Source organism: Chiloscyllium plagiosum, unplaced genomic scaffold (genome assembly GCF_037043375.1).
Source record: "Chiloscyllium plagiosum isolate Xiang-an unplaced genomic scaffold, Cpla_swu_hap1 HiC_scaffold_14, whole genome shotgun sequence".
NCBI classification, from domain to species: Eukaryota; Metazoa; Chordata; class Chondrichthyes; order Orectolobiformes; family Hemiscylliidae; genus Chiloscyllium; species Chiloscyllium plagiosum.
This window is the reverse complement of record NW_028270152.1, coordinates 109,217,902-109,232,406: the sequence shown is the minus strand read 5'-3', so window position 1 is coordinate 109,232,406 and position 14,505 is coordinate 109,217,902. Positions and strand designations below refer to the sequence as shown.

The window sequence follows — 14,505 nt, the reverse complement described above, 5'->3', positions numbered from 1 at the left end:
TCACCACAATGAGCCCATTCCTCTTAGTGTGAGTTTCCCTTTGCGGATATTAATACGGTTAAAGGTGCCAAAGACGATGGACAGATCTTCGTTATCCTGTCAGTTTAAAAGTCGAAATTATCAGTTTAAAACAAAAACAATAAGAGATTGCCTCTCCCTGTGCATTTTCAGTGGAGAATATCCAGCTTTGAAATCTTCTGCATAAACGGAGGTTGTTTTAAATTTTCTCCGAGTAACTGTGAAACACACAAAAATGAGTCCGAGTTCCTGTGTTCGAATAGTCAAGTAAATGCACACATGGTTTTGAATCGTTGAGCTTGGGCAGTCCCTCTGCCTTAGTTAGTGAAAGTTCCTGTCAAAAAATCAGCCGAATATGGGATAAAATCCTGACATCTCAATGTTTATAGGTCTTTCATGAAAAGCAGAGTTCCCGTCTTCACCTGTGGTTCTGGTCGTGGTGGGAATTCAAATCAATGACTGGATCGAGGTTATAGTTTAAAGACAGCTCCTTCGACACCTCTGCCATGCTGCCACACAAACCTCCGCAACCACGTTTTTCAGGATGAGTGTTTCAGCATCGCCTCACTTCAGGCACTTTAACACACGCCCTTTCAATGGCGAACTTGGCGCAAGTTCGATAATATGTATGAGGATGTTGCAAGGCTTACAGTGTTAGGATTGTAGCGTAAAGCTGAGTAGGATATGAAAATTTTCCCTGGAGCTTGAGGGCTTAGGGATGGGCTTACAGAGGTTTATATAAATATGAGGGAGACTGCAGAGTAAATGGTCAATGAATATTTCTTCCCAAGACAGGCAAGTTCAAAACAAGGGAACACAGGTTTAAGGGGAGAGTGGTAAAATTTAAAAGGGATCTGAAGGACATTTTATTTTCACACAGAAAGTTTTGCGTGTTTGGAATGAATTGTCAGATTTAGTGGTGGAGTCTGGTACACTCTCAACATTTCAAATGCATATGGATCATTATACTGACAGGAATGTTGAAAAAGAATAAACGTGAAAATTTGGCAAATAGAGTGGTTGAGATGCTGCAGTGGCGATCACCAGTTTGAATAGGCACTCATCACTTGGTCAGTGGCTAGTTTTCTGGAAGATGGTTAGATGAGATTCCCTACAGTATGGAAACAGGCCCTTCCGCGCAACGAGTCCACACCGACCCTACAAAGAGTAACCCACCCAGACCAATTTCCTTCGAACTAATGCACCGATCATTATGGGCAAATTAGCATGTCAAATTCACCTGCATTGATCATCTTTGCAGTGTGGGAAGAAACCCACGCAGACGGAGGGACAATGTGCAAACTACGCACAGGAATCAAACGTGGCACACTGGTGCTGTGAGGCAGCAGTGCTAACCACTGAGCCACGGTGCCGCCCTAAAAGGGGATGGAGAATGCAGCTAGCAAACCCGCAATCTCTCGCATGCAAAGCGAGTACTCTCCCATTTGAGATAACTCCCACAGGCTGCTTCGGTTAAAACCAGCAACGAATCATTTTTTTTTTCTGGTCTGAGGCTGCCAATGACCATTCTTCTTGACACATTCCCAACTTCTCAGTGGGAGATTTTGACTGCAGAACATACCTCACAAATCATGTTGCACGCGCAGCTCTCCAGCGAAACCAAAACCTGACAACTGATGAACAGAAGCAGAACTGACAAAGACAACCTATTTTCAGACACACGGACGCATGAATGCTGTCTGTGAGGCAGAGCGAGTCGTCTGGGTCATGAGCTGCTCACACAAATTGCAGCGAGGCAACTCCAAATGGTGCTTTCAACGTACTGGCGCCTTAGTGCACCAATATTTCCAGGAAAGTGCTCAAGTTACATGAATCAGAACTGACTAACAATGAACCATGAAAAGTGAAGATTACCAGTTACAGTCTCGATTAGATGAGGTTAACAATTGGGCTGATGTCTCCATCGGATCGAGAGGACCAATCACCAGCCTCTCGCATCAGGACAGAAATTAAGGAAATTAGGGAAAAGTAACCAAGTTTCATATCGCAATTTCCCTCCTTTTCGCAACAATAACAGAAAACTGCGAGCAGATTCAATGTAGAACCTAATTTCACATAAACAGGAAAATAAATATCTCCATTCACTTTCAGAGAAACGGTGAAAAATGCAAATTGTCTGGAATATGAAAGATTGGCGCAGCCTGTTTTTGAGTCGCATATTATGCTGGTGGCCTTTCGAGCTGGAGGGGAACGTGACAACTACAGCACAAGGGGAAAACATGGGCACTGACATGTTGGTTGTTTTCTGCTGTGCCACATCACAGCCGGGTTAGAAGAAATGACTGCTTTTTTTCTGTTCAACTTTAACAAAACTCATCCCTGCAAAACGTTGCCAGCTTAGTCCTTTAGCACACGTGGCCGCGCAGGGATGCAGACACAAGCCTTCTTAAGAAGTGGAATCTGAAATCAGAGTCTCAGGTTGCTCAGCCACGCGAGCACACAGGCCAAAACCGGAAACCCAAGAGCATGTACCTGATGATACCCTGCAGCATACTCACAGCAACTGCACCAGTTCTGCAGAATAAGCGGTGGGAAGGAATTGCTCTATCTGAGCGGTCGTGCTTGTTGTTCTCATCAGCAAATCTGGCTTTGAATTTGCTAGCCCATATCTGCTGCCATGCTGAAACGGAATGCAATTCCGATTAGTTGCTGTGTGAAACTTTGTTCATTTTCTCTCCTCAGATAAAGTGATCACTGGAGATGATGAATTCTGCTCCTGCCAGAGACGCCGACTCTCCTGCTGCTCGGATGAACAGAAAAACTGGTTTAGCACTGGAATCCGAGAATGGCAGAACACGTAGCAAGATTATTCGAAACCCAGAGCCAATAAGAGTTCCAACTTTCCTTTTCTTTCTTCATAATAGTGCATTATCCAGCAGAGCCATGAGCAACTGCCACCTGGCTGCAAGCTGAGTTGGAAACCTATGTGGCAATCAAGGACATGCGACTCACTTATTGTCGGTAAATCAAACACTTCTCACTTTGAGGTATACAAAAATTAGTTTCTATACATATTCAGGGAAGGTCAAAGGCGATCTGAGATGTCAAAGAGGTGGTCACTGTTCATGATTGCTCTTTGTTCGAGTTGTGAAAAGGTTTCCCGCTTTAGTCGCATTCACGTTTCTTGTTGATGACTGAATTAGACAAAAGGTGTTTCACCAGAACTGCCCTTGACTTGCATTCCTCTCCCTCGCTGTCATACTTTCCTGGAACTCGCCCCCATCCTCGTTACTGGCGCTAAACTGTTCATTACATAAACTTACATGAGCACACAACAATAACAATTGCAAAATGTACAGGGAGAGCTCCGTTCCGTTCCATCAGCACATTCTGAATCAGTTAATGGTCGTTCAGGGCCCATGAGACATTAAGCCGTCTCTGTCAGACCACTAACAAATGGCCATTCGCGTTCTGTGTCTTTGAACACTTTGGTTGGTGCACGGATGTCGTGGAATCTCACGTTGTAAAATGGACATCATTCATAGCATTTTCAGCTGCACTGATAAACTTGTCTCTGGCGCTTCCAGTAAGGTGCAGACAGTTTTCACTCAGAAACCGACATGTGATCAAAGCAGGAGGACATATGTGTCAGCGAAAACAACAAGAATCCTCCACCAGCGTTGGCTTGCAATTCCGCATGTGGAACGAAGAGCTGGAACTCTATTAAACAGTGAAAACGACTATTATGGGGCTTGGACGCACGGCTCCCTGATTAAACACCTCACACCGTTAAACACCGTGGGCGGCACGGTGGCACAGTGGCTAGCACTGCTGCCTCGCAGCGCCAGAGACCCGGGTTCAATTCCCGACTCAGGCGACTGACTGTGTGGAGTTTGCACGTTCTCCCCGTGTCTGCGTGGGTTTCCTCCGGGTGCTCCGGTTTTCTCCCACAGTCCAAAGATGTGCAGGGTCAGGTGAATTGGCCATGCTAAATTGCCCGTAGTGTTAGGTAAGGGGTAAATGTAGGGGTATGGGTGGGTTTCGCTTCGGCGGGTCGGTGTGGACTTGTTGGGCCGAAGGGCCTGTTTCCACACTGTAATCTAATCTAATCTAAAAAAAAAACATTGCACCGAACTGAGATATCCAGGCTTGGGACACGATGAATTAGTTTGCAATTTCATTCTGAGCATAATTCACCTGGCACAACAATTTGCAAAGATCCAGCTCATTCCTCCCATTCACAAAGAACATCATTCACATCTTTCACTTTTGTTATTTCTTCAAAACATTACAATCTATTTAACACTGGTCCTGGCATTTAAGATTCAACCCGAATATTTTCATATGAAGTGATTTCCAGTCACTCTGGCAGACAGTAAATCAGTCGGAAAATTACCTTAGGAAACCCAACCATTTCTGTTTACAGTATTGGGAATTTCCCATCTGCTGACAAGACAGAGTCCTCACAATCAACATTTTCTTTGTTCTTCCGGCCTAAAACGTTTACCACTTCTTATTTTCAAGACAGGAGTTTTGTTTATACCACGTTCCAAGAACAGAAACAACCTTCCAATCTCCTGAATTTTCAATTTAAAATGGAAGTTTTGTTCCTTTCCCACGGGAAGAGTAGTCAATGAGAAAGGAGTTTCCACGAGCTGTGTCCCAGGGTTTGGCAGGAAGCCCTGATTGAAGCTGCAGTGGCCGCTTTCAGTTGGCATCGGCGGTTTGGAGAACATGGTGTCGTATTCTGCTGCGTGTAAGCGTCTTGCTCCCTGTGGACTCGGGGTGAATCATGGATGAGATTTCGGAACAACACTGCCTTCCAGTCTCTGGTCATCTGCTATCTAAGGAAATAGAAACAGACTTATTTGTTCAGTTCGAAGTCCTGGGCAATGTGAAAGATGGAACAGTTCTGATACAAAATCGGAGACTGGGAAAATGGTTGGAGAGGAAGTATTAAAAGAGAAGCTGAATATAACGTTGGAAGTCAGGAGACATTCAATAAAAAGGAAGAGTGTGCAAACGCAGGTGGAGATGGACATGGGAAAGGAGTGTCACTGGTCCTGAAGTCTTAAATCGATTTATATTTCCAAGATGCTACCAGCAGTTTCCAATAATGTCATTTGTTGGTTTAGTAAGAGAAGATGGCAGTAATCCTGGACCAAACATCTCTCCTGTGCTCTGGGGATATTTGACTTACTGTGTCTATGTCCCACACTGTAACCTCACGATTCTGCCGCACCTCCACCCTCATTGCTGACAATATACTGTTCATTACGTTAAACACAAGAAGAACAATTGCAAAACGTTGAGGGAGAGTTCCCTTCGGTTTCCATCAGAACAATCTGAATTACTGAAAATTGGTTCAGGACCCATGTGACATTGATCCGTATCTGTCAGACCCCTAGCAAGTGGCCATTCGCTTTCCGTGCCTTTGAACACTTTGGGTGGTGCACGGTTGGTTTGGAACCTCACGTTTTGAAACGGACATCATTCATCGTATTTTCGGCTGCACTGATAAAGTTGTCTCTGGTGTCTCCAGTAAAATGGAAACAGTGTTCACTCAGAAACCGATGTGTGATCAAAAGCAGGCGGACAGGTGTGTCAATGAAAGCAGCAAGAACATTCCCTTGCGAAGGGTTGCAATACTGCACGTGGAAAGAAGAGCCGGAATTGTATTAAGTGGTGAAAGCGCCCATTGTGAGGCTTGCACCCACCACCCTCAGATTAAGCATCTCACACTGCACCGACTGTGCTAACCAAGCACGGTGCACTGTGGATTAGTTTGCTATTACATTGCGAGCATAATTCATCAGCACTTTGTTAGGATCCAGTTCATTCCTCTTAATCACAATATCATTCACACCTTTCACTTCAGTTATTCCTTCAAAGCATTACAATCTATTCAGCACTTGTCCCGGGATTTAAGTTCAACCTTAATATCTTCATATTTTTACCCTCACCTTTATATCGCTGATGTGATTTCCAATCACTCTGGCACGCCGTAAATCAGTCGGGACGTTACCTTAGGAAATCCAATCATTCCCGTTTACAGTGTTGGGCATTTCCTATCTGCTGACGAGACAGAGTCGTCTCAATCAACACTTTCTTTGTTCTTTCTACCTGAAACGTTTTACCACTTCCTATTTTCAAGGCAGGAGTTTTATTTATAACACGTTCCAAGAACTGGAGCAACATTCCAATGTCCTGAAGCCCTTTCCAATTTAAAGTGAAAGTTTTTCTCCTTTCTCACGGAAAGAGCTGTTACTAAGGAAGGAGTTTGCACGAGTTGTTTCCCATGGCTTGGCAGAAAGTCGCTGATTGAAGCTGCAGTGGCCGCTCTCTGTTGGCATCGGGAGCTTGGAGAAAGTGATGTCGTATTCTGCTGCGTGTAAACGTCTCACTCCCTGCGGACTTGGGGTGAATCATGGATGAGTTTTCCCGATTGCAATGTCAATACTTGGTCTGGGTGAATGCTTGTGCTGAAATATTTGAGGCTTATTCCCTGGGTGGGCTCGAACCACCAACATTTCAGCCAACTGCGCTAACCATTTGAGATACAGAAACTGGCAACGCAGATATCCAAAAGCAAAGCTATCGACGGGATATGAGGATACTCGGACAGCAGGAACTTGCGTTGTTTTCAGAGACGGTCGCTGATTTTATCACCGAGAGGGTAAGCTCACTGAGGAGCTGCAAACACTCAAATTAAAAGGCATCCACACATGCGCAGTTCTCTCGCATACATCTCCACATAGTAGCTCACTTACGATGCTGGTATTTGAAACCACGATTCGATAGAAACTGAAGCTTAAAATCCAGCATCTTAAAACCCTCGATCCCGCTACCACACAAAAGCCCACACTCAGAATTTTTATGACTAGTGTTTCAGCATCGATTCACTTCAGGCACTTAGACCTCGCAGATTATGTAATGAAATTGGCGTAATTTAAGAAGAAAGATCAAAGAAAATGTACAGACAAGGAACAGTCCCTTCATCCATTCAATCCTGAGCCGATCCAGATCTACTGTTTAAACCTGTCACCCAATTCCTAAGCACCTGTATCCCTCTGCTCCCCACCTACTCATACATCTGTCCAGACGCATCTTAAATGTATCTACCGTGATTACCTCTCCCGTCTCTGCTGGGAACGCGTTCCAGACACCCACCACCCGCTGTGTCAAGTAGTTGCCGCGTGTATCCCTCTTAAACTGTTCACCTCTCATCTTGAAAGCGTGATCTCTCGGTAATCCTTCAATCTGGGACATAAAACTTTTCTCTATCTACCCTGTCTGTACCTTCATGATTTTGTAAACCTCAAAAAGGTCCCACTCAAACTCCTTTTTCCTAATGAAAACAAACCTAACCTACTCAACCTCTCTTCCTAGATTGCACCTTCCACACGAGGCAACATCCGCTTCAACTTTTTACGCGCCCTCTCCAAAGGGTCCACATCCTTTTGGTAATGTGGCGACCAGAAATTTACACAGCATTCTAAGTGTGGCCAGACCAATGTATTGTTCAATTTTAACATGACCTGCCAGCCATTTTATTCAATACCCCATCCAATGAAGCCAAGCATACTATATGCCTGCTTGACCACTCTATCCACCTGTGCAGCGACCTTCAGTGTATAATGGACCTGTACTCACAGATCTCTCTGTCCATCAACTTTTTTTCCCGAAGTTCTTCCTTCATTGTATAACCCCATCTAGAATTAGACCGACCGAAATGCGTCACCTCACATTTGTTTGGTTTGAACTCCAGCTGCCACTTTTCCGCCCAACTTTCCAGTATCCTCCTGTATTCTTTAACAGTCACTTATATTTTCTGTTAGTCCAGAAATGTTCGTGTCATCTGCAAACTTTCTGATAATTCCAACAGTGCTCTCTTCCAGAACATTTATCTATATCACAAACAACAGTGGCCACAACACTGACCCCTGTGGAGCACTGCTGGTCATCTTTCTCCATTTCCAGAAACTCCATTCAACTGCCACTCTCTGTCTCCTATTGCTCAGCTAATTCTTTATCCACCTGTCTAGAACACCCTGCACACCATGTTACTTTACGTACTGTATTTGGTTACCATGGGGAACCTTATCTAACTCCTTACTCTAGTGCATGTATATGACATAACAGCCTTTCCTTCATCTATCAACTTGGCACTTTCCCAAAAAGCTCTATGCCTCTCACTGATATGCACATTATTTTCTAAATATGAATAGATCTTATCTCTCAGTACCTTCTCCAGCAACTTTCCCAACACTGATGTTAGGCCTATTGTTCTGTAGTTATCCGGAATATCCCTATTATCCTTCTTGTACAGTGGACAATATGAGTAACGTTCCAGTCGGCCAGAACCTCACCTGTGCTGAAGTTCGCCACGAAGATATCTATCAGGGCCCCAGCTATTTCCTCTCTCACCTCACTCAGGAACCAGGGATAGATCCCATCCGTTCCTGGGATTTGTCCACATAAATTACCCCTAGCCTGCCCAACACAGCTTCCCTACTTAAGTCAACATTATCCAGACTAATCAAATGTCTTACTCTAGACTCAATATTCATCATATTCCTCTCTTCAGTGAACACTGATGCAAAATAATTATTCAGAATCATACCCAGTCTCTCAGATTCGACATACACCCTTCCTTTATTTTCCTTTAGTAGACCAATCCTTTCTCTGGTTACCCGCTTGCTTCTTATATATGAATAATAGGCTTTAGGATTCTCCTTAATTGTGCTAGCGTGAAGATGTTTCATGACCCCTTTTAACCCCCTTGATTCCTCATTTAAGAGTTGTCCTACTCTTCTCATGTACCTCGAGGGACCATTATGTTCTTAGCTGCCGAGGCGTTATGTATGCTTCCCTTTTACTCTTGGCGAGTCGTACAATTGTCCTGTCATCAACAGTTCACGAATATTGTCTTTCAAACCCTATGCCTTCAACGGGACATGCCTATCCTGCACTATATTTAACCTATCTTTGAAAGCCTGCCACATATAAACTGTGGACATTCCTAAAAATAGCTGTGTCCAATCCACATTTCCGACCTCCTGCATAATTTCGATATAATTAGCTTTGGCCCAGGATAGTACTCTTTCCTCAGGACCACTCTCATCTTTGTCAATGAGTATTCTAAAACTTACAGAATATTGGACACTTCCCAAAGAAATCACCCACGGCAACTGCTATCGCCAGCCCTGGCTTATTCCCCAATATCAGTTCCAATGTGGCCTATTCCCTCCTCAGACTATTCATATACCGCCGCAGAAAACTCACCTGGAGGCTTCTTACAAATGGTATACCATCCAGACCTCTGACGCTAAGAGTATCCCGGACAATGTTGGGAAAACGGAAATCTCCAATCAAAACTAAAGAATTGCCTCTACGTCTTTCCATGATCTGTTTAACTCTGTTTTTCTTACACCTCACGCTCACTGCAATACAGCCCCAAAAATCTAACCTCACACTTCTTATTTCACTGCTCCATCCATAGTGTCTCACGACCCAAGCCTTACATGGTGTCTTCCTTTCGCACAGCCATGATATCATCCCTGACCAGCAATGCAACTCCTTCCCCTTTTTCTTCCCTCCCTGTCCCATCTGAAGCTTCTATATCCTAGAACATTTGGTTGCCAACCATGCCTTTCCTTCAACTAAATCTCTGTGATCGCAACAACGTCATATTCCCAGGCACCAACCAAAACCCTAAGTTCATCTGTCTGTACTCCACGAATTAAAGTAGATGCATTTCAGGCCACCAGTTCTTTTGTATTCATCTGCTCTCTGCCTTCTCTTCCCATTTTTATTGTTATCTTCCTGATTCTTAGCGTTTCCAGTTTCCACCTCACTGCCGACTTGTTTAATCTTGTGGTTCCCAGCGCCCTGCCACATTAGTATAAAACCTCCCCAACAGCAGTAGCAAAAACTCCCGAAAGGACATTCGTTCCCGTCTGGTTCAGATGTAGATCGTCAATTTCCTTTCGTCCCACATTGTCCAGAACTGGTCGCACAGTCCAACAAATCTGAAACGCGCCCTGCAGCACCATTCCTCAAGTCACGTGTTCATCGTGCCTTTTTTTATTCATTTCTACGCTGGCAGTCACATGGCACCGGCAGTAATCCCGAGATTACTACCTTTGAGGTCCTCCTTTTTAATTTCTCTCCTGGCTCCCTGAATTCTCCCTGCAGGTCCTCATCTCGTGCCTGTATGCACCAAGACAACTGGCTGCTCACGATCCCCTTTTCGAATGATCTTCAGCCGATGGGCGACATCCCTGGCCTGAGCACCTGGGAGGCAACATAACTTTGCAGAATTGCTGATGCTCCACAGTGAGTCCACCCGCAGCTCCAGAGTGACCACGCGGTCAAGCAAGTGCTGCAGCTGGACACACTTCTTTCAACTGTACGTTTAGAAAACCTTTACAAGGATTTGCAAGGTTTGCACTGCTTGGACGTGAGAACGAAACTGAATAGGCTTTGTCAGATTCCCAGGAGCTTCAGGGCTTAGATATGGCCTCTCAGAAGCTTATAAAATCATGAGGAAGACAGACAAAGTAAATAGTCAGGGAGCACTTTTTCACAAGACACGCGAGTTCAAATCTATATAGCAAACATTTAATGTGAGAGAGGAAAAATTTAAAAGGGATGTGAGGGACGCATGTTTTTCACACAGAACTTTTCTGTGTGTGGAATGAATTTCCACATTTAGTGGCAGAGTCTGGTGCACTCACAACATTTCAAAGGCATTTGAATGGGTGTATAGACAGGAAGACCTCGGAGAGATAAGGCACAAATATTGTGAGATATGTATGGATTAATTTCGGTTATCTGTTTAGCAAGGGCAAGTTGGATCGCGGGAGTTGTTTCCATGCTCGACAACTCTGAGATGCTCCAGCCACCGGCAACGGTTTGAATACACCATTTGCAAAAAAAAACGCATGATGTTTGTTACTCAGTCAGCGAGTTTGGCTATTTTGTTTGGAGGTTGGATGGGCCCAACCGATCCAGAGATGAAGGTTTTCCGGATATTTGCTGCCAATGACCATTCTTCTTGACACTTTCCCAAGTTCGCCATCAAAAATTTTGGCTAAAGAAAAATACCTCCCACATCGCATTACCCACTTTCCTCTCCAGCGAATCCAAAACCTGACAGCTCTGAACGTGGAACAGAATCAGAACTGAAAAGGCAGTACCATGATCAGACACACCGAAGCTTAAGTGCTGTCTGTGATGCACTGTGAGTCGTCTCTGACATGAACCGCTCGCACAAGTAACAGCGAGGCAATTCCAAACCTACTGGAGATTTAGTTTATTGCCAAGTCCCAGAAAGTGCTCAAGTATCATAAAACAAAACAGAACAACAACGAACCAATAAAAGTGAACATTTCCAATTGTATCCCTGATTAAATTCGGCCATCAATGCCCCGGTGATCACCTTTCTCCTTCACCAGGACAGTAATGAAGGAAATGAAAGTATAGCAACGTTTCACATCGCGATTGCCCACCTTTTCGCCACAGCATCAAATTACGTCGAACAGATTCAATGCAGGATCTTCTTTAGAAATAACGGTGAAATAACTATGTCTATTCACTTTCAGAATAAACGGGGAACAACACAAGTTGTCTGGAATATGAATAACCAACATAGACTACTTGGGTTACAGATTCTACTGATGCACAGACTTTCATATGAAAAGGTACCTTGGGTGATTGCCCTACACCCAGAAATCTTCTGGCTACCTTCTGTTTGCCCTGTCACATTAACCTTGTGCTGCTCTCATCGAATTTGCAGTTCTTGCCATTTGTCCGTATTGCTACGAGGGATAGCTGGTCGTGGCAACTCGTGACTGCCACACAAATTCTTTGCGAAAATTGGATTGTCCCGCAACGTGATTCGCAGTGCACGAACTTCGCAACGAGGATATGCCACGCGGCAAGTTACAAAACACGCTTCCATTTATTAAAGTCAGTTTCTTGAAACTGACAATCAGATTCCTCCTTACACTCGGAATTATGACAACACATAAACCAACAGCCTCTCTCAGAGACAAGCGACCAATGCCCATCTTGTGAAGGACAAACGTAGTTGACAAGATTGCACGCAGGGACTGCACAGAAAACTATAGAGGAGAAGCAGACAGACGACCATCGAGCTGCATTCATGCGGTTCTGTTACCCTGTAAACCCCATGCACAGCTGTTCCATGCAGGTACACACAGGGCACTGAGTGTCTCTGACTCCGGGACTTGGAACTCGGATTATATGACCGTCTGCAGCACTGGTTACTTCCTTGTGTGAGGTAACTCCCGATGGAACATATGTCAAACACGATAGCTGATTGAGAAAAACGTCCAAAATAGTACCCAAGAGACGTATTTCTGTTGTGTTTCTGGTCCTGTTCTGACATGACATCCAGCATTGTACTTATTGTGTGCTTCCTGACGATTCGGTGGATGCTTCCATGATTGCATTGTGGGCAGTAATCTGCGTTTTAGCTGCAATTACGTGCGTTTGAAACCCAGGACCACCTGCCTCTATTCTGTTTTCTTCTTCACATGCGCAATTGCAACACAGTAAACGATCAATTAATATTGGAAAATGACATACACAGGCGTGTGAAAAGCCCAGTTTCCGTGGCAATTATGCAATGGTTAGAGATTACATTGATTCAGGAGATAAGGATGGAAAATGTGTTTGGGTAGAGATGAGGAACATTGAGGAAAGAGGAAACCAGCCGGTGTAGCTTAAAGAACATTAACAGTAACCACAGTGTAAAAAAAACGTACAGGAAAAATACCGCCTGTGAATGCTAAAAGAAGGCAAGAATTATGGGAGACATTCATTTCCCTTCTTCCACTACCGTTTGAATTGTAAAGAAATTTTGATGAAAAACAATCGAAAAGTCATATATGCAACATCGAACAACGTGCGTCATACCTTGGCCATTGATTACCGTAGATTAGAATACTTACAATATGGAAACAGGTCCTTCGGCCCAGCAACTCCACACCGACCGCTCCAGCCCAAATGCATTCCTCTCCATTCACCCCGTCAATTTAGCACGGCCATTTCACCTAACCGGTACATTTTTGGACTATGGGAGAAAACCAGAGCAAGTGCATGCAGCCACGGGGAGAATGTGCAAACTCCACACATTCAGTTGCATGAGGCGGGAATTGACCCTAACTCTGTGGTATTGTGAAACAGCAGCGCTCACGATGGTGTCAGCGTTAGATGGGACTTATTTGCCGTCTTTTATTGGGAAAAATCTCTTAAATTGTGAGCATCTGGAAAGACCAGCTCCTTCGCCAGAAAAAGAAATGAATATGTCACTAACCTTGGATTGTTTCATGTCCAAGAACACTCAGATCAATACCTCTCTTGATCAGCTCTGCTGATCATGTTTGCAAAGAGATCTAGCAAATTGCCAAAGTGGGATTGTCCTTTCAATCAATAATTTTGACTCAGTTTGGCTGCAAATATCTTTTCCTACCTTTGTGCTTTTCTTCCTTTACATTGGTGTCTCGCACCTTACAATTGACAGCAGAGGTGGGAGAGGAGAATGGAAACATTTAGCTCATCAAGTCAACGGTAGGTTTCAATGAGATCCCGGCTGATTTGGTCAATGCTCAACGTGCCTGAGCTGTCTGTAGTCATGGCCGAGTGGTTAAGGCGATGGATTAAAAATCCATTGGCGTTTCCCCACGTAGGTTCGAATCCTGCTGACTACGTTATGAATGCTTTCCTGCTGCTACAATTTTCGCTCAAAGTTCAGAAAAACTATTTTGTGAACCAGGCCGGTAATTTGATTAGACTTGGGAAACTCGAGTTCTTCATAAGAAATGTTCCATATTTAAAACATTATCTTTGTTTCTCTTTCCAGATACACTGCTCGACACATCGGGTTTCTGCAGCTGTTATTGAACGTCCTGAGCAGAAGTGCTGCTTTTCATTAGATTCCTTTAATCCCTGTCCACTGTTCTCTGACTCGGGTCAGTGGCAACACTTCCTCCTGCTCGTCAAAGTGCTCATTCCCCACCGCTCCCTCTCCCATCATTAGAAACAACCGCAAGAAATCGCCACTTAACCATCTTTGTTCCAAAGTGAAACTCATCAGCCTCGAGAATCTCTTCACCAAACGGGACTTCTCATCCCTGGACATGGTGCAAGCCAGAGGATTGTGAAGAGATACTGTGAAAATATTAGAACATAGAACAAAGAACATAGAAGAATACAGCGCAGTACAGGCCCTTGGGCCCTCGATGTTGCGCCGATCCAAGCCCACCTAAACTACACTAACCCACTATCCTCCATATACCTATCCACTGCCCTCTTAAATGCCCATAAAGAGGGAGAGTCCACCACTGTTACTGGCAGGGCATTCCATGAACTAACGACTCGCTGAGTGAAGAACCTACCCCTAACATCTGTCCTATATCTACCCCCCCTTAATTTAAAGCTATGCCCCCTTGTAATACCCGACTCAATACGCGGGAAAAGGTTCATACTGTCGACCCT

At 44.4% G+C, this 14,505-nt stretch overlaps 1 non-coding gene across 1 annotated transcript; it reads left to right on the top strand.

Annotated features, from left to right (window-relative positions):
* Positions 1-13,636: 13,636 nt before the first annotated feature.
* trnaf-aaa (transfer RNA phenylalanine (anticodon AAA)) lies at positions 13,637-13,718 on the top strand. The gene has a single exon. It is a non-coding gene; the product is annotated as a tRNA-Phe (tRNA).
* Positions 13,719-14,505: the final 787 nt, after the last annotated feature.